Below are 25,864 nucleotides of genomic sequence, written 5' to 3' on the forward strand. Positions count from 1 at the left end.
CTTACTACCCCATTCAACCACCAGGACTTGGGCTCTCCAAGGGCTGTTACTGGGCTCTATGACACCTTCCGCCAGGAGTCGCCGCACCTCCGCCTTGATGAAATCTCTGTCTGTGGAACAATAGCGCCTAATTCCGGCGCTGATCGGCTTGCAGCCTTGTATAAGATGTGGGAAGAGCGCAGGTGGGGTGATGCGATTGGCCGTAGTTTGGCAGGACTGCTAGGTTGACATGCTGTGTAACGTAAGTGCAGGTTGTGTCCGCCGAAGGTAAGGGTGATACTCTGCATGTGTCACTGGAAATTGAGGCCCAGGAGGACTGGGACGCAGAGTTTGGGCATGACCAGGAACCTGAACCCTGTGTATGTCTCCCCTCCCACAGTTATATCGGCCAAGCAGCGCCTGAGGGTACCAACATTCATATCCTTGGCGGCGAGGGCGATCGAGCAGGTGGTGGGATGGACTTTTAATGTCAGGGATTGGGCCACATTCGGGTGAATGAAGCTCTCTGTGCTGCCACTGTCAAACAGTTTCTTTGTTACCTGCCCATTGACTTGCATGACATTCATAGAGCTCCTAAGGTCGTGAGGGATGTCACTGGTCAGCGTGGTGGCAGCCAGGACCATCTCAGGGTCAGAGACATCGCTCTCCAGTTATGGCATCTGGAGGCTTGGGGAGCGTTGGTAGGGTGGCCTGGTCATTGCTCGTGTTGACCACGTCAACGTTGGTTATGGAGTGTGGCATGCAGCAGCTGATGATGTCTGGAGTCATGGAGAGCGTCAGGTGGGCGGCCTGAACATTACCTGTGTTGACTATGTCATTCTCATTGTCATCTGGGGCCGCTTGTGTCAGCCGCTGCCTGGCCCGAAATGTCGGCGTCACATGGGTGCCTGCTGTGTGGCTGGCCTCCTTCCCCAGCCATGCTCATGTCACTGGTGGAAGTGACATCGTTGGGGCTGCCACATTATGCCAGCCAGAAATGATGTCACACCATGAGCCAGAAGTGATGTTACTGCAGTTCTGGGCGAGCGGCGCTGGCGAGGGCTGTGGCTGGTCCAGGTATTCGGGGCACACGCTGCAATCGTCGCTGGTAGAGCCAGATGCTGCACCATCAGAGTTGTGGAAGGCAGAAGTTGTAGCGGGGAAATTGGCACCGCCCCACTCACGCATGTGGAGGGGTGCGCGGGCGAGGTGGGGAGGTCATAGAGGGCCGCTGAGCTGCCGGCTGGTTCTGAGAGGCACACTTTAGTAAAGACACCTTTCTTGCTGCATCGGGAACAGTACTGGTTCCTAGCCGAGCAGTGTTGGCGTGATCGTCAGTCTGACCCACACCAGGACCCACAGTACTTATAGGAATGCTGGGCGCCTGCTGCAGCGACGTTCTCCTCCCCAGCTCGGTCTATGGCTGTAGCTGCAGTGTGAGAGGGCCATGAAGGAACAAGGGTGAACCTGGAATCAAAGGCTTCGATGTGCATGTTTGCAGTTTCCAGGGCTTGGACCATTTGCTCTGTCTTGGTCAGGGCGTAGATATTATCTTCCACCAACTTCTGCTGGATGGCCCACGAATGTAGCCCTCGGACGAAGGCGCTCTGGATCAGCCTTCCCCGGGTTCAGCCAGACACGGTCGGGCCAACTCTCATAGATGTCCCAGGTAAGCCATCTCCCTGGGTTGCTCTGCTTGGGTGTTGAAGAGGTACCTTGCTCAGACCGCATTCATGGGGGAGCTTGTACAAGTTCTTGAAGGTGTCCATTGTGCTCTTGCACATGGAGCAGCCTTTGGTTGCCTGGAAGGCGTGGGTACGCATCTTTGACAGGAGTAGGACCGGCCTCTTCCGATCTGAGTCCAGGATGCCACCTGCATTGGCCTCGATGATTGCCTCGAGCACGTGCTGCCAGATCTCGAAGCATGTTTTGGCTTCTGCGTGGCGTGGGTCAACTTCGGGGAGCAGGCAGGAACAGATGTGGAACTGATGGAGAACTGTGGGAAACAGATCTGACACGGTTTACCACTGTTAAACATTCTCCCGAATGTGCACCTGGAGTCACAGTTCATCACTGTTAAGCCTTCTCCCGACAGTGAACCTGGAGTAACAGAATCTTAAACAGTTCATCACTGTTAAAACTTCTCCCCACTATGAACCTGGTCTAACAGTATCCGACACAGCTAATCACTGTAAAACCTTCTCCGCACAGAGAACCTGATGTAATATTATCTGATACTGTTAAACCTTCTCCCCACTGTGAAACTGAGGTCCCATTATCTGACAAGTTCATCACTGTTAAACATTCTCCGCACAAAGATCCTAGTGTAATACTATCAGACGCAGCCCATTACAGTTAATCCTTCTCCCCACTGTGAACTTGGTGCAACAGTATCTGACACAGTTCATCACTGTTAAACCTTCTCCCCACAATGAATCTCGTGTAACAGTATCCGACACAGTTAATCACTGTTTATCCTTCTCCGCAGAGAGAACCTGGTGTAATAGTATCTGACACAGCTCATCACTGTTAATCATTCTCCCCACTGTGAACTTAGTGTAACAGTACCTGACACAGTTCAGTTCATCACTGTTAAACCTTCTCCGCACCGTTAACCTGGTGCAACATTAACTGACACAGTTCATCACTGTTAAACTTTCACCCCACTTTATCCTGGGGTCGCAATAATTTACATAGTTCATCAATGTTAAACCTTCTTGCCACAGTGAATCTCGTGTAACAGTATCTGACTCAGTTCATCACTGTTAAACATTCTCCGTACTGTGAACCTGGTGTAACAGTATCTGAAAAGGTTCATCACTCTTAAACCTTCACCCCACTATGAACCTGGTGAAAGAGTATGTGATACAGTTAATCACTGCGGAACCTTCTCCCCACTGTAAACCTGGTGGAACTGGTTGTGATAAAGTTCATCACTGTTAAAAATTCTCCCGACAGTGAACCAGGTGTAACAGTATATTAAACAGTTAATCACTGTTAAACCTTCTCCAAACTGTGAGACTGGTGTAACAGTATCTGACACCGTTCATCACTATTATACATTCAACCCAGTGTAAACCTAGTGTAACAGTATCTGACTAAGTTCAGCACTGTTAAACCTTCTCCGCACTGTGAAACTGAGGTCACTGTGTCTGACACAGTTTACCACTGTTAAACATTCTCCCGAATGTGTCCCTAGAGTCACAGTATCAGACCAAGTTCATCACTGTTAAACTTTCTCTGCACTGTGAAACTGGTGTCAAAGTATCTGACACAGTTCAGCACTGTTAAACTTTCTCCCCACTTTATCCTGTTGTCACAGTACCTTAAACAGTTCATGAATGTTAAAACTTCTAGCCACATTGAATCTCGGGTAACAGTATCTGAATCAGTTCATCACTGTTAAAGCTACGCCTTCTGTGAGCCTGGTGTAACTATATCTGACACAATTAATCACTGTCAAACATTCTCCGCACAGTGAACCTGGTGTAACAGTATCTGAAACGGTTCATCACTGTTAAACCTTCTCCCCACTATGAACCTGGTGAAGGAGTATGTGATACAGTTCATCACTGGTGAACCTTCTCCCCACTGTGAACCTGGTGTAACTGGATGTGACAAACTTCATCATGTTAAACCTTCTCCCCAAAGTGAACCTGGTGTAACAGTATATTAAACAGATCATCACAGTTAAACCTTCTTCAAACTTTGAGCCTGGTGTGATAGTATCTGACACGGTTCATCACTATTATACATTCACCCCACTGTAACCATGGATACCCACTCTTTCCCACATTTCCAAATCTGTTTCCCACTTTTCCCCACTGTTCCCCCATTCTCCACAGTTCGCCATCTGTTCCACTCTCTACGCCATTGCACCAAACACTTTTCCACAGTTCTTCAATGTTCCCCAATTTTAACCAGGTGATCCCACACTGTTCCCGACTGTTCCCCACAGTTTCTCTCTTTTCCCCACCTTTTACACAATTTTGACCACCGTTCGCCGCATTCCCCACTGTTCCACTTTGTGCCCCACTGCTCCAAACTTTTCTCCACTGTTCCCCCGCTTTCCGCACTTCGCAATCTATTCCCCACTGCTCTTCACTATTCCACTTTGTTCACCACATTTCTGCAGTTTTCCCAGTTGCCCATCTGTTCCCTCTGTTCCTCAATGTTGCCATTTGTTGCCCACTATTGTCCACTTTTCCCCAACTGTCCCCAAGGGTTTCCCACTATTCCCCACTATTGTCCACCTGTCACACTCTTTTGACCACTGTTCCCCACGTTCTCCACGGTTCACCATCTGATCCCAACTGCTCTCGCCTGATACCCGCTGATCCCCAGTGTTCACCATTGATCCCCTCTCTTCCCCATTATTTCGCAATCTGTTTTCAACTGTTCCCCACGGTTCCTGTCAGATCTCCACAGATACCCACATTTCTAAAATGTTCCCCACTGTTCTATAGCTATTCCCGAACTGTTTCCCTTTGTTACCCCACTGTTCCTCAATGTTCCGCTCTGTTGCCCACTATTCTTGACTTTTCCCCAGCTCTTCCCCAAGCGTTTCCCACTGTTCCTCACTATTGCCCACCTGTCAAACTCCACGGTTCACCATCTATTAACGACTGCTCTCCCCTGATACTCGCTGAACCCCACTGCTCCATATTATTCCCCTCTGTTCCCCACTGTCGTCCATCAGTTCTACATCTGTTCCTGCCTGCTTCCCATTATTCTCCTCCATTCCTCATTGTGTTCTGCAGTGTTCCCCACGGTTCCACTCTGTTCACCATTTGTTTCTCACTGTTCCCCACCTGTCCAAAACAGGTTCACCAGAGGTCCCCACTGGTCCCCAGCAGTTCCCAACCATTTAATCAATGTACCAGACTGGTATCTATCAGTTTTCCATCCGTTCTACAGTTTCCCACTGCTCCTCACCTGTTCCCCAAATGTTCCCCAAATGTTCCCCTCCAGTTCCCAACGGTTCCGCAGCTTTTCCTCCCAAGTTCCCCACTGAGACTCGATGTTCCCCCACTGTTCCCCATGGATCCCAAATATACCCCTCATTTCCCAATCTGTTTCCCACTTTTCCCCACTGTTCACCCATTCTAAACAGTTCACTATCTGTTCTCCACTATTATTTACTTCTGTCCCCCAATGTTTCGCAGCTTTTTCCACTTTTCCCCATCTGTTCCCTCAGTTCCTCATTGTTCGCCCTCTACTCCCCACTATTCCCAACAATTCCCCAATGTTCTGCAGTGTTCCCCATGCTTCCAATCTGTTCCCCATTTCTTCTTCACTGTTCCCCACCTGTTCAAAACAGGTTATCCAGAAGTGCCCACTGTTCCCCAGCAGTTCCCCACCATTTCACCGGTGTTCCCTACTGTTCCCCACACTTCCCCACTGTTCACCATTAGTGCCCCATCTGTTCTTCACCGTTCCACACCTCTTCCTCTTTCCTCATTGTTCCCCCTGCTCCACATTATTTCTCCACGCTTCCCCACTATTCACCACATTTCACCATCGCTTTCCCACCAGTTCCCCACTGCACCCAAGCATTTTCCACAAATTCCAACCTGTTCACAATTTCCCCCACAATTCCCCTCATTTCCCAATCTGTTCCCCACTTTCCCCACAGTTAATCACATTTCCCCAGGTTCTCTACTGTTCGTCATCTGTCCCCACCCTTCTGCAGCAGTACCCCACCATTGCTACACTCTTTCCCACAGCTCCTCACCTGTTCCCCACTGTTCATCATCTGTTCCCTACTGTTCCACTGTTGTTTCCCACAAGTTCCACACAGTTCCCCTTGGATCCCCACTGTTCCCCGCATTTCCCAATCTGTTTCCCCATGTTCTCCTCTGTTCACCATCTGTAAACAGCTGCTCTCCCCTGATTCTCTCTGAGCCAAACTGTTCCACATTATTCCCCTCTGTTCCCCACTGTTCTCCATCAGTTCCACATCTCTTCCTACCTCCTCCCCACTATACCCCTCCATTCACCATTGTTCTGCAGTGTTCCCCAAGGTTTCACTCTGTTCACCATTTGTTTCTCACTGATTCCCACCTATTCAAAACAGGTTCACTAGAAGTCCCCACTGTTCCCCAGCAGTCCCCAACCCCACCACCCCCGCCATTTCACCAATGTTCCCCACTGGTATCTATCAGTTCCCCATCTGTTTTTCAGTTTCACACTGCTCCTCACCTGTTCCCCACTGTTCGCTATCTGTTCCCTACTGTTCCACAGCTGTTTCCCACAAGTTCCACACGGTTCCCCATGGATCCCCACTGCTTCCCTCATTTCCCAATCAGTTTCCCACTTTTCACCACTCTTCCCCCGTTCTCCACATTTCGCCATCTGTTCCACTCAGTACCCCATTGCTCCACACTGTTTCCACATTTCTTCAATGTTCCGCAATTTTAACCAGCTGATCCCAAACTGTTCCCCACTGTTCCCCATTGTTTCTCTCTGTTCCCCACCTTTCACACAAGTTTGACCACTGTTCCCTGCATTGCCCACTGTTCGCTCTCTATTCCTCACTGCTCCCCACTATTCCACTGTTCAACATTTTTCTGCAGTTTTCCCCGGTTCGCCATCTGTTCCCTCTGTTCCTCAATGTTGCCATCTGTTTCCTTCTGTTGCCCACTATTCACCACTTCTCCCCAGCTGTCACACACTTTTGACCACTGTTCCCAACATTCTTAACGATTCACCATCTGTTCCACACTGCTGTCGCCTGATACCCTCAGATCCCCAGTGTTCACCATTGTTTCTCATTATTTCACTATCTGTTTCCAACTCTTCCCCACTGTTCCTCTCATTTTCCCACTGATCCCTTCATTTCGTCAATGTTCCCCACTGTTCTCCAACTGTTTCCGAATTGTTTCCCTCTGTTACCCCATTCTCGACGGTTCGCCATCTGTTTCCTACATTGCTCTCCACTGTTCTGCTCTGTTCCCCACTTCTCCCCTCTGTTCTACACTGTTGTGCAGTGTTCCCATCTGTTTCCCCCTATTCCACTCTGTCCCCTCTGCTCCCCATTATTCCCCATTGTTCCCCGCTGTTCTCCAGTGATCTGCAGTTGTCCCTGCTGTTCCCATAATTTCTCTCCATTCTTTAATGTTCAGTCCCTGTTGCGCTCCATCCACGAGCTGTTCCCGAGATGTTCACCAAATGTTTTCCAATGTTCCTCACTGTTCCCCACCTTCCACACAATTTTGACCACTCTTTCCCACGATTCGCCATCTTTTGACCACTGCTCTCCCCTTTGACGCTCTGTTCCCCACTGTTATGAATTATTCCCCTCTGTTCCTCATTGATCCCTACATTTCTTCACTGTTTCCCATTCTTTAACAATGATGCCTACATTTCACCACTTATTTCTTCAATATTCTCCACCGTTCTCCAGCAGTTCCCGATCTTTTTCTCTCTGTTACCCCTTTCTCGATTGTTCGCCAACTGATTCCCTCCGTTCCCCTGTGCTCCCCGAGGGAAACAGTGGGGAACAAGTGGCGATCTATGGAGAACGGGTGGAACATTGGATAAGAGTGGATAAATGTGGGGAAACGATAAGAAACATTGGGCAATATGGTGGAGCAGTGGAGAAAAGAGGTCCCCAGCAGTTCCCCACCATTTAATCAATGTACCCAACTGGTATCTATCAGTTCCCCATCTGTTCTACAGTTTCCCACTGCTCCTCACCTGTACCCCAACTGTTTCCCAACTGTTCCCCACCAGTTCCAAACGGTTCAACAGCTTTTTCTCCCAAGTTCCCCACTGACTCGATGTTCCCCCACTGTTCCCCATGGATCCCAAATGTTCCCCTTATTTCCCAATCTGTTCCCCACCTTCCCCACAGTTACCCACATCCCCGGGTCCTCCACTGTTCGTCATCTGTCCTCACTCTTCTGCAGCAATTCCCTACCATTGCTCCACTGTTTTCCACTGCTCCCCACCTGTTCCCCACTGTTTTCCATCTGTTCCCTACTGTTCCATAGCTGTTTTCTACAAGTTCCACAATGTTCACATGGATATCCACTGTTTCCCTCATTTACCAATTATTTTCCCATCTTTCCCCACTGTTCACCCGTTCTCCACAGTTCGCCATCTGTTCCACTCTCTACGCCAATGCACCACACTGTTTTCCACAGCTCATGTCCCCCAATTTTAACCAGCTGATCCCACACTGTTCCCCACTGCTTCGCTTTTTTCGCCACGTTTTAGACAATTTTCACCACTCTTCCCCACATTCACCACTCTCCCACACAGTTCCGCACTTCTCCCCACTTTTCTGCACTGTACCCCCGCTACACAGTTCGCTATCCAGTCCCCACTGCTCCCCACTATTCCCCTGTTCACCACTTTTCTGCAGTTTCCCCAGTTCCCCATTTGTTCCCTCTGTTCCTCAATGTTGCCATCTGTTGCCCACTATTCTCCACTTTTCCCCAGCTATCCCCAAAGGTTTCCCACTGTTCCCCATTATTGTCCACCTGTCACACTCTTTTGACCACTGTTCCCCACGTTCTCCATGGTTCACCATCTGATCCCCACTGCTCTCCCTGATTCCCTCTGATCCCTAGTGTTCACCATTGTTCCCCACTCTTCCACATTATTTGGGGAACATATCAGGAACAGCTGGTGGATAGGGTGCACTGAACATTAAGGAATGGAGAGAAAAGATTGGAACAGCATTTGAAACTGCAGAACAGAGGAGAACAGCGGGGAGCAGAGTGGAATAGGGGGGGGGAACAGATGGGAGCACTGCGCAACAGTGAAGAACAGAGGGGAGCAGTGGGGAACAGAACAGTACAGTGGGGAGAACTGGAGAACAGTGGGAAACAGGGTGATCAATGGAGAATGGGGTAACAGAGGGAAACAGTTCGGAAACAGTTGGAGAACAGTGAGAACATTGAAGAAATGTGGGGATCAGTGGGGAACTGAGAGGAAGAGTGGGGAACAGTTGGAAACAGATTGCAGAATAATTAGGCTGGGGAACAATGGTGAACACTGGGATCAGAGGGTATCAGGGGAGAGCAGTGGGGATCAGATTATGAACCTTGGAGAACGTGGGGAACAGTGATCAAAAGAGTGTGACAGGTAGACAATAATGGGGAACAGTGGGAAACATTTAGGGACAGCTGGGGAGAAGTGGAGAATCGTGGGCAACAGATGGCAACATTGAGGAACAGATGGAACAGATGGGGAATTCGGAAAACTGCAGAATAGTGGTGAACAGGTTAATAGTGGGGAGCAGTGGGGAATGGATAGGAAAATGTGTAGCGGGGGTAGACTGGAGAAAAGTGGGGAGCAGTGCGGAACACTGTGGGACAGTGGAGAATGTGGGGAAGAGTGGTCAAATTGTCTAAAAGGTGGGGAACAAAGTGAAGCAGTGGGGAACAGTGTGGGATTAGCTGGTTAGAATTGGGGAACATTGAAGCACTGTGGAAAACAGTGGGGTGCAATTGCGTAGAGAGTGGAACAAATGGCGAACTGTGGAGAATGGGGGAACAGTGTGGAAAAGTGGGAAAAAATTGGTAAATGAGGGAAACAGTGGAACATTGTGGAACTTGTAGGAAACAGCTGTGGAACAGTGGGGAACAGGTGGGGAGCAGTGGGAAACAGTGGAGCAATGGTAGGGAATTGCTGCAGAAGTGTGAGAAAATATGACGAACAGTGGAGAACCTGGGGAAGTGTGGGTAACTGTGGGGAAAGTGGGGAACAGATTGGGAAATGAGGGGAACATTTGGGATCCATGTGGAACAGTGGGGGAACATCGAGTCAGTGGGGAACTTATGAGAAAAAGCTGCTGAACCGTTGGGAACTGGTGGGGAAGAGTTAGGGAACAGTTTGGGTACAGGTGAGGAGCAGTGGGAAACTACAACAGATGGGGAACTGATAGATACCAGTTGGGAACTTTGATTAAATTGTGGGGAACTGCTTGGGACCTCTTTTCTCCGCTGCTCCACAATATTCCCTAATGTTCCTTATCGTTTCCCCTCATTTATCCACTGTCATCCAATGTTCCACCCGTTCTCCATAGTTCGCCAACTGTTCCCCACTGGTTCAATCGTGGAGCATGGGGAACGGTGGGAAACAGATGGTGAACAATCGAGAAAGGGTTAACAGGGAGAAACAGATTGGGAACAGCTGGAGATCGGTGGAGAACATTGAAGAAATTTGGGGATCAGTTTACCAGCATTGGTAAACAATGGGAAACAGTGAAGAACTGTAGGGATCAATGGGGAAGAGAGGGGAATAATTTGTAACAGTGGGGAACGTAGTGTAAAAGGGGATGGCGAATCGTGGGAAAGAGTGGTCAAATGTGTGTGGAAGGTGGGGAACAGTGAGGAACATGGGAAAACATTGGGTGAACATCTCGGGAACAGCTCGTGGATAGAGCGCAACAGAGATTGAAGATTATGGAGTGGAGAGAAAAAATGGGATCAGCAGGGAAAACTGCAGAACAGTGGAGAACAGCATGGAACAAAGGGGAATAATAGGGAGCAGAGGGGAACAGAGTGCAATAGTGGGGAACAGATGGGAACAGTGCACAACAGTGTAGAACAGAGGGTAGAAGTGGGGAACAGAGCAAAAATTGGGGAGAAATGTAGGAAACAGAAGGCGAACAGTCGAGAATGGGGTAACAGAGAGAAACAATTCAGAAACAGCTGGAGAACAGTGTGGAACATTGACGAAATGAGGGGATCAGTGGGGAAATGAGAGGAACAGTGGGGAAGAGTTGGAAACAGATGGTGAAATAATGAGAATCAATGGTGAAGACTGGGGATCTGAGGGTATCAGGCGAGAGCAGTGGGAAGCAGATGGTGAAAAGTGGTCAAAAGTGTATGACAGCTGGTGAGAAGGGGAGAATAGTAGGCAACAGAAGGCAACAGATGGCAACATTGAGGAACAGAGGCAACAGATGGGGAACTGGGGAAAACTGCAGAAAAGTGGTGAACAGAGGGAATTAGTGGGGAGCAGTGGGGAACAGAGTGGAATAGTGGAGAATGCAGGGAACAGTGGGTAACAGTGATCAAAAGTGTGAACAGAGGCAACAGATGGGGAACTGGGGAAAACTGAAGAAAAGTCGTGAACAGAGGGGAATAGTGGGGAGCAGAGTGGTATGGATACCGAACTGTGGAGCGGGGGTACAGTGCAGAAAAGTGGGGAGCAGTGGGGAACAGATTTGAACAGTGGGAAATATGGGGAACAGTGGTAAAAATTATGTAAAAGGTTGGGAACAGAGAGAAACAGTGGGGAACAGTGGGGAACAGTGTGGGATCAGCTGGTTAAAATTGGGTAACATTGAAGAACTGTGGAAAATAGTGTGGTGCAATGGCGTAGAGAGTGCAACAGATGGCGAACTGTGGAGAACGGGGTAAAAGTGGGAAACATATTGGGAAATGAGGGAAACAGTAGGTATCCATGGGGAACATTGTGGAAATTGTGGGAAACAGCTGTGGAACAGTAGGGAACAGATGGCGAACTGTGAGGAACAGGTGAGGAGCAGTGGGAAGCTGGTGAAAAGATGGAGAACTGATAGTTACCAGTGGGGAACATTGATGAAATGGGGGTTGGGGGGGACTGCTGGGGAACATTTGAAACTTCTGGTGAACCTGATTTGACGAGGTGGGAAACAGTGAGGAACAAATGGGACACACTGCCGAACAAATGTGAATGGAGGGGTATAGTGGGGAGCAGGCAGGAACAGATGTGGAAATGGTACCCACTGGTACCTATCATTTCCCCATCTTTTCACCAGTTTCCCACTGCTCCTCACCTGTTCCTCACAGTTTGCCATATGTTCCCTACTATTGCACAGCTGTTGCCTCTGTTACACACTTTTGATCACTGTTACCCACTGTTCCCCTCATTCTCCACTATACCACTCTGTTCCCCACTGCTCCCCATTAATTCCCTCTGTTCACCACTTTTCTGCAGTTTTCCCCAGTTTCCCATCTTTTGCCTCTGTTCCTCAATGTTGCCATCTGTTGCCCACTATTCTCCACTTTTCCCATCTTTTCACCAAACGTTACACACTGCTCCTCCTTATTCCCACCTGTCACACTCTAAAGAAGGTTTAACAGTGATCAACTTTGACAGATACGGTGAACCCGGTTTCACAGTGGGAAGAAGGTTTAATATTGATGAACTGTGTCACATACTGTTACACTAGGTTCACAGTAGGGAAAATGTTAAACAGTGATTAACTGTTTCTGACAGTGTTACACCACGTTCACAGTGGGGAGAATGTTTAACAGTGATGAACTCTGTAAGGTACTGTGACCCCAGGATAGAGTGGGGAGAATGTTTAAGAGTGATGAACTCTGTAAGGTACTGTGACCCCAGGATAAAGTGGGGAGAATGTTTAACAGTGATTAACTGTGTCAGTTACTGTTACACCAGTTTCGCAGTGGGGAGAATATTTAACAGTGAGGAACTATGTCAGATGCTGTTACACCAAGTTCATAGTGAGTAGAAGGAGCTGCGATAGATAGTATTACACCAGGATCTCTGTGCGGAGAATGGTTAACAGTGATGAACTGTGTCACATACTGTGTTACACCAGGTTCACAGTAGGGAGAAGGTTTAACAGTAATGAACTATTTCAGATACTGTTACACAAGGTTCACGGTTCGGATCAGGTTTAACAGTGATGCACTGTGTCACATACGGTTACACCAGGATCTCTGTGCGGAGGAGGTTAAACAGTGATGAACTGTGTCAGATGTTGTTGTACAAGTCTCACAGTAGTGAGAAGTTTTAACAGTGATGAACTTTGTCAGGTACTGTGACCCTAGTTTCACAAAGGGGAGAAGGTTTAACAGTGATGAACTGTGTCACATACTGTTACACCAGGCTCACTGTGGGGAGAAGGTTTAACACTGATGAACTTTGTCAGATACTGCGACCCCAGTTTCAAAGTGGGGAGAAGGTTTAACATTGATATACTGTGTCACAGACAGTTAAACCAGGTTTACAGTGGGGAGAAGGTTCAACTGTGATGAACTGCGTCACAAACTCTTACAACAGGTCACAGTGGTGAGAAGGTTTAACAGTGATGAACTTTTTCAGATACTGTTAACCATGTTCACAGTGGTGAGAAGGATCAACAGTGATGAACTGTGTCATATACTGTGACCCCAGTATCACAATGGGGAGCAGGTTTAACAGTGATGAACTGTGTCATATACTGTGACCCCAGTATCACAATGGGGAGCAGGTTTAACAGTGATGAACTGTGTCACATTCTGTTACACCAGGTTCACAGTGGGGAAAATGTTTAACAGTATTTAACTGAGTCTGATAGTGTTACACCAGGCTCACTGTGGGGAGAAGGTTTAACACTGATGAACTTTGTCAGATACTGCGACCCCAGTTTCAAAGTGGGGAGAAGGTTTAACATTGATATACTGTGTCACAGACAGTTAAACCAGGTTTACAGTGGGGAGAAGGTTCAACTGTGATGAACTGCGTCACAAACTCTTACAACAGGTCACAGTGGTGAGAAGGTTTAACAGTGATGAACTTTTTCAGATACTGTTAACCATGTTCACAGTGGTGAGAAGGATCAACAGTGATGAACTGTGTCATATACTGTGACCCCAGTATCACAATGGGGAGCAGGTTTAACAGTGATGAACTGTGTCATATACTGTGACCCCAGTATCACAATGGGGAGCAGGTTTAACAGTGATGAACTGTGTCACATTCTGTTACACCAGGTTCACAGTGGGGAAAATGTTTAACAGTATTTAACTGAGTCTGATAGTGTTACACCAGGCTCACTGTGGGGAGAAGGTTTAACACTGATGACCTTTGTCAGATACTACGACCCCAGTTTCAAAGTTGGGAGAAGGTTTAGCATTGATGAACTGTGTCACAGACAGTTAAACCAGGTTCACATTCGGGAGAATGTTTAACAGTGGTGAACTGTGTCAGATACAGTGTCCTCAGTCTGAGAGTGCGGAGAAGATATACCCGTGATGAAATTAGTCAGATACTGTTACACTAGGTCTGGTCCGGACAGGGAGTGGGAGGCGGCGGCCCCAGTCCGGGCACAGGGAGAGCAGCAGCGGCCCCGGCCCCGGTCCGGGCGAAGGGTAGACGGCGGCGGCCCCGATCCGGGCAGGAGCAAGGGGGAGACGGCGGCCCCGGCCTCGGTCGAGTGGGGCTGGTGAAGGCCCCGATCCGGGCAGAGAGTGGGAGGTGGCGGCCCCAATCCAGGCACAGGGTGAGCTGCGGCGGCCTCGGCCCCGGTCCGGGCAGTATGGACCGACCTAGGAGGGGAGGCAGGCCCCTCCAGCCCGGGTAAGAAACCTGCATAGGAGAAGGCCACTCCGATATAAAACCTACGACCCAAGGACCTCGCTGCCACGTCCCAGCTTGCTTGGCCACGGCACACGAACCATGGGTGTAAAGGGTGGGGCCAGTACTGTGCGCACTGCACTCCACCTAAAAGCTCCTTTGCGCAGGCCCGAGGACAGGTCCACGTCCTCCCCCTCCACGTCCTCCCCCTCCACGTCCTCCCCCTCCACGTCCTCCCCCTCAAAAGATGCTCACAAACTCAAGCTAGCATGCTGGAACATCAGAACCATGCTAGACAAGGCTGACAGCCACCGACCTGAACGTCGGTCTGCCCTCATTGCACATGAACTCCTCAGACTTGACATCGACATAACCGCTCTCAGTGAAGTCCGCCTGGCAGATGTAGGCAGCCTACAAGAACGCGGCGCGGGCTACACACTCTACTGGTCTGGAAAGCCTTCGGATGAACGACGCCTATCTGGTGTAGGCTTCATGGTCAAGAGCTTCATTGCCTCCAAATTCGAAAACCTTCCGACAGGCCTCTCGGACCGAATCATGTCCATGCGACTCCCACTTCAAAACAAGCGTCACATCACCCTCATCAGTGTCTATGCTCCAACCCTCCAGGCGGAACCAGCAGAAAAGAACAAGTTCTACACCGACCTGCGCAACCTCATCCAACGTACCCCTACAGCCGACAAGGTTGTCATCCTGGGCGACATCAACGCTCGTGTCGGCAAAGACTCAGAAACCTGGCCAGGAATCCTGGGCAAGCATGGCGTCGGCAAGTGCAACGACAATGGGCGCCTCCTGTTGGAGCTCTGCGCAGAACAGCGACTTGTCATTACAAACACCCTTTTTCAGCAGAGGGACAGCCTTAAGACCACCTGGATGCATCCCCGATCCAAACACTGGCACCTCCTGGACTACATCCTGGAGCGAGAAAGTGACAAACAAGATGTGCTCCACACCAGGGTCATGCCTAGCGCGGAATGCCACACTGACCACCGGCTGGTTCGCTGCAAGCTCAACCTTCACTTCAAGCCAAAGCCCAGGAACAATAAAGCCCCCAGAAAGAGGTTCAATGTTGGAAACCTGCAGTCAGACGAAGCGAGAGGAAACTTCCAGGCAAACTTCAAAGCAAAGCTCGACGTTGCAACCCGCCTCACGGACCCGTCCCCTGAAACCCTCTGGGATCAGTTGAAGACTACCATACTGCAATCCACTGAAGAGGTACTGGGCTTCTCCTCCAGGAAAAACAAGGACTGGTTTGACGAAAACAGCCAGGAAATCCAGGAGCTGCTGGCAAAGAAGCGAGCTGCCCACCAGGCTCACCTTACAAAGCCGTCCTGTCCAGAGAAGAAACAAGCCTTCCATCGCGCATGCAGCCATCTTCAGCGCAAACTCCGGGAGATCCAAAATGATTGGTGGACTAGCCTCGCCAAACGAACACAGCTCAGCACGGACATTGGCGACTTCAGGGGTTTCTACGAGTCTCTAAAGGCTGTGTACGGCCCCTCACCCCAAGTCCAAAGCCCGCTGCGCAGCTCAGACGGCAAAGTCCTCCTCAGCGACAAGATCTCCATCCTCAACCGATGGTCAGAACACTTCCAATCTCTTTTCAGTGCCAACCGCTCCAGCTCCCTCAACAGCCCCTAAGGCTAGAGCTGGATGAGGTTCCCACCCTGGATGAGACATATAAGGCAATCGAACAACTGAAAAGTGGCAAAGCAGCAGGTATGGATGGAATCCCCCCAGAAGTCTGGAAGGCTGGCGGCAAAACTCTGCATGCCAAACTGCATGAGTTTTTCAGGCTTTGTTGGGACCAAGGTAAACTGCCTCAGGATCTTCGTGATGCCACCATCATCACCCTGTACAAAAACAAAGGCGAGAAATCAGACTGCTCAAACTACAGGGGAATCACGTTGCTCTCCATTGCAGGCAAAATCTTCGCTAGGATTCTACTAAATAGAATAATACCTAGTGTCGCCGAGAATATTCTCCCAGAATCACAGTGCGGCTTTCGCGCAAACAGAGGAACCACTGACATGGTCTTTGCCCTCAGACAGCTCCAAAGAAAAGTGCAGAGAACAAAACAAAGGACTCTACATCACCTTTGTTGACCTCACCAAAGCCTTCGACACCGTGAGCAGGAAAGGGCTTTGGCAAATACTAGAGCGCATCGGATGTCCCCCAAAGTTCCTCAACATGATTATCCAACTGCACGAAAACCAACAAGGTCGGGTCAGATACAGCAATGAGCTCTCTAAACCCTTCTCCATTAACAATGGCGTGAAGCAAGGCTGTGTTCTGGCACCAACCCTCTTTTCAATCTTCTTCAGCATGATGCTGAACCAAGCCATGAAAGACCCCAACAATGAAGACGCTGTTTACATCCGGTACCGCACGGATGGCAGTCTCTTCAATCTGAGGCGCCTGCAAGCTCACACCAAGACACAAGAGAAACTTGTCCGTGAACTACTCTTTGCAGATGATGCCGCTTTAGTTGCCCATTCAGAGCCAGCTCTTCAGCGCTTGATGTCCTGCTTTGCGGAAACTGCCAAAATGTTTGGCCTAGAAGTCAGCCTGAAGAAAACTGAGGTCCTCCATCAGCCAGCTCCCCACCATGACTACCAGCCCCCCCACATCTCCATCGGGCACACAAAACTCAAAACGGTCAACCAGTTTACCTATCTCGGCTGCACCATTTCATCAGATGCAAGGATCGACAATGAGATAGACAACAGACTCGCCAAGGCAAATAGCGCCTTTGGAAGACTACACAAAAGAGTCTGGAAAAACAACCAACTGAAAAACCTCACAAAGATAAGCGTATACAGAGCCGTTGTCATACCCACACTCCTGTTCGGCTCTGAATCATGGGTCCTCTACCGGCACCACCTACGGCTCCTAGAACGCTTCCACCAGCGTTGTCTCCGCTCCATCCTCAACATCCATTGGAGCGCTTTCATCCCTAACGTTGAAGTACTCGAGATGACAGAGGTCGACAGCATCGAGTCCACGCTGCTGAAGATCCAGCTGCGCTGGGTGGGTCACGTCTCCAGAATGGAGGACCATCGCCTTCCCAAGATCGTGTTATATGGCGAGCTCTCCACTGGCCACCATGACAGAGGTGCACCAAAGAAAAGGTACAAGGACTGCCTAAAGAAATCTCTTGGTGCCTGCCACATTGACCACCGCCAGTGGGCTGATAACGCCTCAAACCGTGCATCTTGGCGCCTCACAGTTTGGCGGGCAGCAACCTCCTTTGAAGAAGACCGCAGAGCCCACCTCACTGACAAGAGGCAAAGGAGGAAAAACCCAACACCCAACCCCAACCAACCAATTTTCCCTTGCAACCGCTGCAATCGTGTCTGCCTGTCCCGCATCGGACTTGTCAGCCACAAACGAGCCTGCAGCTGACGTGGACTTTTTACCCCCTCCATAAATCTTCGTCCGCGAAGCCAAGCCAAAGAAAGAAGAAGGTTTACAGTGGGGTGAATGTATAAGAGTGCTGAACTGTGTCAGATACTAGTGCACCAGGTTCACTGTGGGAAGAAGATTTAACACTGATAAACTTTGTCAGATACTGCGACCCAGTTTCAAAGTGGGGAGAATGTTTAATATTGATGAACTGTGTCACAGACTGTTAAACCAGTTTCACTGTGGGGAGAAGGTTCAACAGTGAAGAATTTTGTCACATACACTTACAGCAAGTTCACAGTGGGGAGTAGAATTAACAGTTATGAGTTGTGTCAGATTGTATTACACCATGTTCACAGTGGAGAGAAGGTTCAACAGTGATTAACTGTCTCAGATATTGTTACACCAGGTTCACGATGCGGAGATGGTTTAACAGTGATAAACTGTGTCAGATACTGTTACACAAGGCACACAGTGGTGAGAAGGTTTAACAGTGATGAACATTTTCAGATACTGTGACCCCAGTTTCAGAGTTCGGAGAAGGTTTAACAGTGACGAACTGTGTCACATGCTCTTACACCAGGTTCACGGTGGTGAGAAGGATCAACAGTGATGAACTGTGTCATATACTGTTACCCCAGTATCACAATGGGGAGCAGGTTTAACAGTGATGAACTGTGTTAAATTCTGTTACACCAGGTCACAGTGGGGAAAATATTTAACAGTGATTAACTGTGTCTGATAGTGTCCCAACCAGGCTCACTTTGGGGAGAATGTTTAACAGTGATGAACTGTGTCAGATACTGTGAACCCAGTTGCACAGCGCGGAGAACGTTTACCCGTGATGAATTTAGTCAGATACTGTTACACTAGGATAACAGTGGGGTGAATGTATAATAGTGATGAACGTTGTCACATACTGTTACACCAGGTTCACTGTAGGGAGAATGTTTAACAGTGATGAACTCTTTCTGATCCTGTGACCCCAGTTTCACAATGGGGAGAATGTTTAACAGTGATGAACTGTGTCAGATCCTGTGACCCCAGTATCACAATGGGGAGAAGGTTTACCCGTGATGAACTTAGTCATTTACTGTTAGACTAGGGATAGTGTGGGGTGAACGTATAATAGTGATGAACGGTGTCACATACTGTTACACCAGGTTCACTGTGACCCATGTTTCAAAGTGGGGAGAAGGTTTAACATTGATGAACTGTGTCACAGACAGTTCAACCAGATTCAAAGTGGGGAGAAGGTTCAACAGTGATGAACTGTGTCATATACTGTTACCCCAGTATCACAATGGGGAGCTGGTTTAACAGTGATGAACTGTGTCACATTCTGTTACACCAGGTTCACAGTGGGGAAAATGTTTAACAGTGATTAACTGTGTCTGATAGTGTTACACCAGGCTCACTGTGGGGAGAAGGTTTAACACTGATGAACATTGTCAGATACTGTGACCCCAGTCACAAAGTGCGGAGAAGTTTTAACATCGATGAACTGTGTCACAGACAGTTAAACCAGATGCACAGTGTGGAGAAGGTTGAACAGTGATGAATTGTGTCAAAAACTGACACGACGTTCACAGTGGGGAGAATGTTTCACAGTGATGAACTGTTTCAGATACTTTTACACCATGTTCACAGTGAGGAAAATGTTTAACAATGATTAACTGTGCCATATAGTGTTCCACCAGGCTCACTTTGAGGAGATTGTTTAACAGTGATGAACTTGGTCAGATACTGTGACTCAAGATTCACATTCGGAAGAATGCTTAACAGTGGTGAACTGTGTCAGATACAGTGACCTCAGTTTGACAGTGTGGAGATGGTTTACCCATGATGAACTTAGTCAGATACTGTTACACTAGGTTTACAGTGGGGTGAATGTATAATAGTGATGAACGGTGTCAGATACTATTACACCAGGTTCACTGTGGGGAGAAGGTTTAACACTGATGAACTTTGTCAGATACTACGACCGCAGTTTCAAAGTGGGTTGAAGGTTTAACATTGATGAACTGTGTCACAGAGAGTGAAACCAGGTTCACAGTGGGGAGATGGTTCAACAGTGATGAACTGTTTCAGACACTGTTGCAACATGTTCACATGGGCAGACGGTTCAACAGTGATTAACTGCTTCAGATACTGTTACACGAGGTTCATGGTGCGGTGATGGTTTAACAGTGATGAGCTGTGTTAGATACTGTTAGACCATGTTCACAGTGCGGAGGAGGATAAACAGTTATCAGCTGTGTCAGATAGTATTACATCATATTCACAGTGGGGAGAACGTTCAACAGTGATTAACTGTTTCGGATGCTGTTACACCAGGTTCACGATGCGGAGATGGTTTAACATTGATGAACTGTGTCAGATACTGTTACACCAGGCTCACAGTGGTGAGAAGGTTTAACAGTGATGAACTTTTTCAGATACTGTTACACAAGGCACACAGTGCGTAGAACGTTTAACAGTGATGAATTGTTTCAGATTGTTTCACAATGGGAAGAATGTTTAACCGTGATGAACTTGGTCAGATACTGTGACTCCAGATTCATATTCGGGAGAATGTTTAACATTGGTGAACTGTGTCAGTTACAGTAACCTCAGTTTGACAGTGCGGTGAAGGTTTACCTGTGATGAACTGAGTCAGACACTGTTACACTAGGGTCAGTGTGGGTGAATGTATAATAGTGATGAATGGTGTCGCATACTGTTACACCAGGTTCACTGTAGGGAGAAGGTTTAACACTGATGACCTTTGTCAGATACTGCGACCCCAGTTTCAAAGTTGGGAGAAGGTTTAGCATTGATGAACTGTGTCACAGACAGTTAAACCAGGTTCACATTCGGGAGAATGTTTAACAGTGGTGATCTGTGTCAGATACAGTGTCCTCAGTCTGAGAGTGCGGAGAAGATATACCCGTGATGAAATTAGTCAGATACTGTTACACTAGGTTTACAGTGGGGTGAATGTATAAGAGTGCTGAACTGTGTCAGATACTAGTGCACCAGGTTCACTATGGGAAGAAGATTTAACACTGATAAACTTTGTCAGATACTGCGACCCAGTTTCAAAGTGGGGAGAATGTTTAATATTGATGAACTGTGTCACAGACTGTTAAACAAGTTTCACTGTGGGGAGAAGGTTCAACAGTGAAGAATTGTGTCACATACACTTACAGCAAGTTCACAGTGGGGAGTAGGATTAACAGTTATGAGTTGTGTCAGATTGTATTACACCATCTTCACAGTGGAGAGATGGTTCAACAGTGATTAACTGTCTCAGATACTGTTACACCAGGTTCAGGATGCGGAGATGGTTTAACAGTGATAAACTGTGTCAGATACTGTTACACAAGGCACACAGTGGTGAGAAGGTTTAACAGTGATGAACATTTTCAGATACTGTGACCCCAGTTTCAGAGTTCGGAGAAGGTTTAACAGTGACGAACTGTGTCACAGACAGTTCAACCAGATTCAAAGTGGGGAGAACGTTCAACAGTGATGAACTGTGTCATATACTGTTACCCCAGTATCACAATGGGGAGCTGGTTTAACAGTGATGAACTGTGTCACATTCTGTAACACCAGGTTCACAGTGGGGAAAATATTTAACAGTGATTAACTGTGTCTGATAGTGTCCCACCAGGCTCACTTTGGGGAGAATGTTTAACAGTGATGAACTGTGTCAGATACTGTGAACCCAGTTGCACAGCGCGGAGAAGGTTTATCCGTGATGAATTTAGTCAGATACTGTTACACTAGGTTTACAGTGGGGTGAATGTATAATAGTGATGAACGTTGTCACATACTGTTACACCAGGTTCACTGTAGGGAGAATGTTTAACAGTGATGAACTCTTTCTGATCCTGTGACCCCAGTTTCACAATGGGGAGAATGTTTAACAGTGATGAACTGTGTCAGATCCTGTGACCCCAGTATCACAATGGGGAGAAGGTTTACCCGTGATGAACTTAGTCATTTACTGTTACACTAGGGATAGTGTGGGGTGAACGTATAATAGTGATGAACGGTGTCTCATACTGTTACACCAGGTTCACTGTGACCCATGTTTCAAAGTGGGGAGAAGGTTTAACATTGATAAACTGTGTCACAGGCATTTCAACCAGATTCAAAGTGGGGAGAAGGTTCAACAGTGATGAACTGTGTCATATACTGTTACCCCAGTTTCACAATGGGGAGCTGGTTTAACAGTGATGAACTGTGTCACATTCTGTTACACCAGGTTCACAGTGGGGAAAATGTTTAACAGTGATTAACTGTGTCTGATAGTGTTACACCAGGCTCACTGTGGGGAGAAGGTTTAACACTGATGAACATTGTCAGATACTGAGACCCCAGTTTCAAAGTGGGGAGAAGGTTTAACAGTGATGAATTGTGTCAAAAACACTGACACGACGTTCACAGTGGGGAGAATGTTTCACAGTGATGAACTGTTTCAGATACTTTTACACCATGTTCACAGTGAGGAAAATGTTTAACAATGATTAACTGTGCCATATAGTGTTCCACCAGGCTCACTTTGGGGAGAATGTTTAACAGTGATGGACTTGGTCAGATACTGTGACTCCAGATTCACATTCGGAAGAATGCTTAACAGTGGTGAACTGTGTCAGATACAGTAACCTCAGTTTGAGTGTGCGGAGAAGGTTTACCCGTAATGAACTTAGTCAGATACTGTTACACTAGGGTTAGTGTGGGGTGTATGTATAATAGTGATGAACGGTGTCAGATATTATTACACCAGGTTCACTGCAGGGAGAAGGTTTAACACTGATTAACTTTGTCAGATACTACAACCCCAGTTTCAAAGTGGGGAGAAAGTTTAACATTGATGAACTGTGTCACAGACAGTTACACCAGGTTCACAGTGGGGAGATGGTTCAACAGTGATGAACTGTTTCAGACACTGTTGCAACATGTTCACATGGGCAGAAGGTTCAACAGTGATTAACTGCTTCAGATACTGTTACACGAGGTTCATGGTGCAGTGATGGTTTAACAGTGATGAGCTGTGTTAGATACTGTTAGACCAAGTTCACAGTGTGGAGGAGGATAAAAGTTATCAGCTGTGTCAGATAGTATTACATCATATTCACAGTGGGGAGAACGTTCAACAGTGATTAACTGTTTAGGATGCTGTTACACCAGGTTCACGATGCGGAGATGGTTTAACATTGATGAACTGTGTCAGATACTGTTACACAAGGCTCACAGTGGTGAGAAGGTTTAACAGTGATGAACTTTTTCAGATACTGTTACACAAGGCACACAGTGCGTACAGCGTTTAACAGTGATGAATTGTTTCAGATTGTTTCACAATGGGAAGAATGTTTAACCGTGATGAACTTGGTCAGATACTGTGACTCCAGATTCATATTCGGGAGAATGTTTAACATTGGTGAACTGTGTCAGTTACAGTAACCTCAGTTTGACAGTGCGGAGAAGGTTTACCTGTGATGAACTGAGTCAGACATTGTTACACTAGGGTCAGTGTGGGTGAATGTATAATAGTGATGAACGGTGTCGCATACTGTTACACCAGGTTCACTGTAGGGAGAAGGTTTAACACTGATGACCTTTGTCAGATACTGCGACCCCAGTTTCAAAGTTGGGAGAAGGTTTAGCATTGATGAACTGTGTCACAGACAGTTAAACCAGGTTCACATTCGAGAGAATGTTTAACAGTGGTGATCTGTGTCAGATACAGTGTCCTCAGTCTGAGAGTGCGGAGAAGATATACCCGTGATGAAATTAGTCAGATACTGTTACACTAGGTTTACAGTGGGGTGAATGTATAAGAGTGCTGAACTGTGTCAGATACTAGTGCACCAGGTTCACTGTGGGAAGAAGATTTAACACTGATAAACTTTGTCAGATACTGCGACCCAGTTTCAAAGTGGGGAGAATGTTTAATATTGATGAACTGTGTCACAGACTGTTAAACCAGTTTCACTGTGGAGAGATGGTTCAACAGTGATTAACTGTCTCAGATACTGTTACTCCAGGTTCAGGATGCGGAGATGGTTTAACAGTGATAAACTGTGTCAGATACTGTTACACAAGGCACACAGTGGTGAGAAGGTTTAACAGTGATGAACATTTTCAGATACTGTGACCCCAGTTTCAGAGTTCGGAGAAGGTTTAACAGTGACGAACTGTGTCACATGCTATTACACCAGGTTCACGGTGGTGAGAAGGATCAACAGTGATGAACTGTGTCATATACTGTTACCCCAGTATCACAATGGGGAGCAGGTTTAACAGTGATGAACTGTGTTAAATTCTGTTACACCAGGTCACAGTGGGGAAAATATTTAACAGTGATTAACTGTGTCTGATAGTGTCCCACCAGGCTCACTTTGGGGAGAATGTTTAACAGTGATGAACTGTGTCAGATACTGTGAACCCAGTTGCACAGCGCGGAGAACGTTTACCCGTGATGAATTTAGTCAGATACTGTTACACTAGGATTACAGTGGGGTGAATGTATAATAGTGATGAACGTTGTCACATACTGTTACACCAGGTTCACTGTAGGGAGAATGTTTAACAGTGATGAACTCTTTCTGATCCTGTGACCCCAGTTTCACAATGGGGAGAATGTTTAACAGTGATGAACTGTGTCAGATCCTGTGACCCCAGTATCACAATGGGGAGAAGGTTTACCCGTGATGAACTTAGTCATTTACTGTTACACTAGGGATAGTGTGGGGTGAACGTATAATAGTGATGAACGGTGTCTCATACTGTTACACCAGGTTCACTGTGACCCATGTTTCAAAGTGGGGAGAAGGTTTAACATTGATAAACTGTGTCACAGGCATTTCAACCAGATTCAAAGTGGGGAGAAGGTTCAACAGTGATGAACTGTGTCATATACTGTTACCCCAGTTTCACAATGGGGAGCTGGTTTAACAGTGATGAACTGTGTCACATTCTGTTACACCAGGTTCACAGTGGGGAAAATGTTTAACAGTGATTAACTGTGTCTGATAGTGTTACACCAGGCTCACTGTGGGGAGAAGGTTTAACACTGATGAACATTGTCAGATACTGTGACCCCAGTCTCAAAGTGGGGAGAAGTTTTAACATCGATGAACTGTGTCACAGACAGTTAAACCAGATGGACAGTGTGGAGAAGGTTGAACAGTGATGAATTGTGTCAAAAACTGACACGACGTTCACAGTGGGGAGAATGTTTCACAGTGATGAACCGTTTCAGATACTTTTACACCATGTTCACAGTGAGGAAAATGTTTAACAATGATTAACTGTGCCATATAGTGTTCCACCAGGCTCACTTTGAGGAGATTGTTTAACAGTGATGAACTTGGTCAGATACTGTGAATCAAGATTCACATTCGGAAGAATGCTTAACAGTGGTGAACTGTGTCAGATACAGTGACCTCAGTTTGACAGTGTGGAGATGGTTTACCCATGATGAACTTAGTCAGATACTGTTACACTAGGTTTCCAGTGGGGTGAATGTATAATAGTGATGAACGGTGTCAGATACTATTACACCAGGTTCACTGTGGGGAGAAGGTTTAACACTGATGAACTTTGTCAGATACTACGACCGCAGTTTCAAAGTGGGTTGAAGGTTTAACATTGGTGAACTGTGTAACAGAGAGTGAAACCAGGTTCACAGTGGGGAGATGGTTCAACAGTGATGAACTGTTTCAGACACTATTGCAACATGTTCACATGGGCAGACGGTTCAACAGTGATTAACTGCTTCAGATACTGTTACACGAGGTTCATGGTGCGGTGATGGTTTAACAGTGATGAGCTGTGTTAGATACTGTTAGACCATGTTCACAGTGCGGAGGAGGATAAACAGTTATCAGGTGTGTCAGATAGTATTACATCATATTCACAGTGGGAGAACGTTCAACAGTGATTAACTGTTTCGGATGCTGTTACACCAGGTTCACGATGCGGAGATGGTTTAACATTGATGAACTGTGTCAGATACTGTTACACAAGGCTCACAGTGGTGAGAAGGTTTAACAGTGATGAACTTTTTCAGATACTGTTACACAAGGCACACAGTGCGTAGAACGTTTAACAGTGATGAATTGTTTCAGATTGTTTCACAATGGGAAGAATGTTTAACCGTGAT

This window comes from Narcine bancroftii, chromosome 13 (genome assembly GCF_036971445.1).
Source record: "Narcine bancroftii isolate sNarBan1 chromosome 13, sNarBan1.hap1, whole genome shotgun sequence".
NCBI lineage: Eukaryota > Metazoa > Chordata > Chondrichthyes > Torpediniformes > Narcinidae > Narcine > Narcine bancroftii.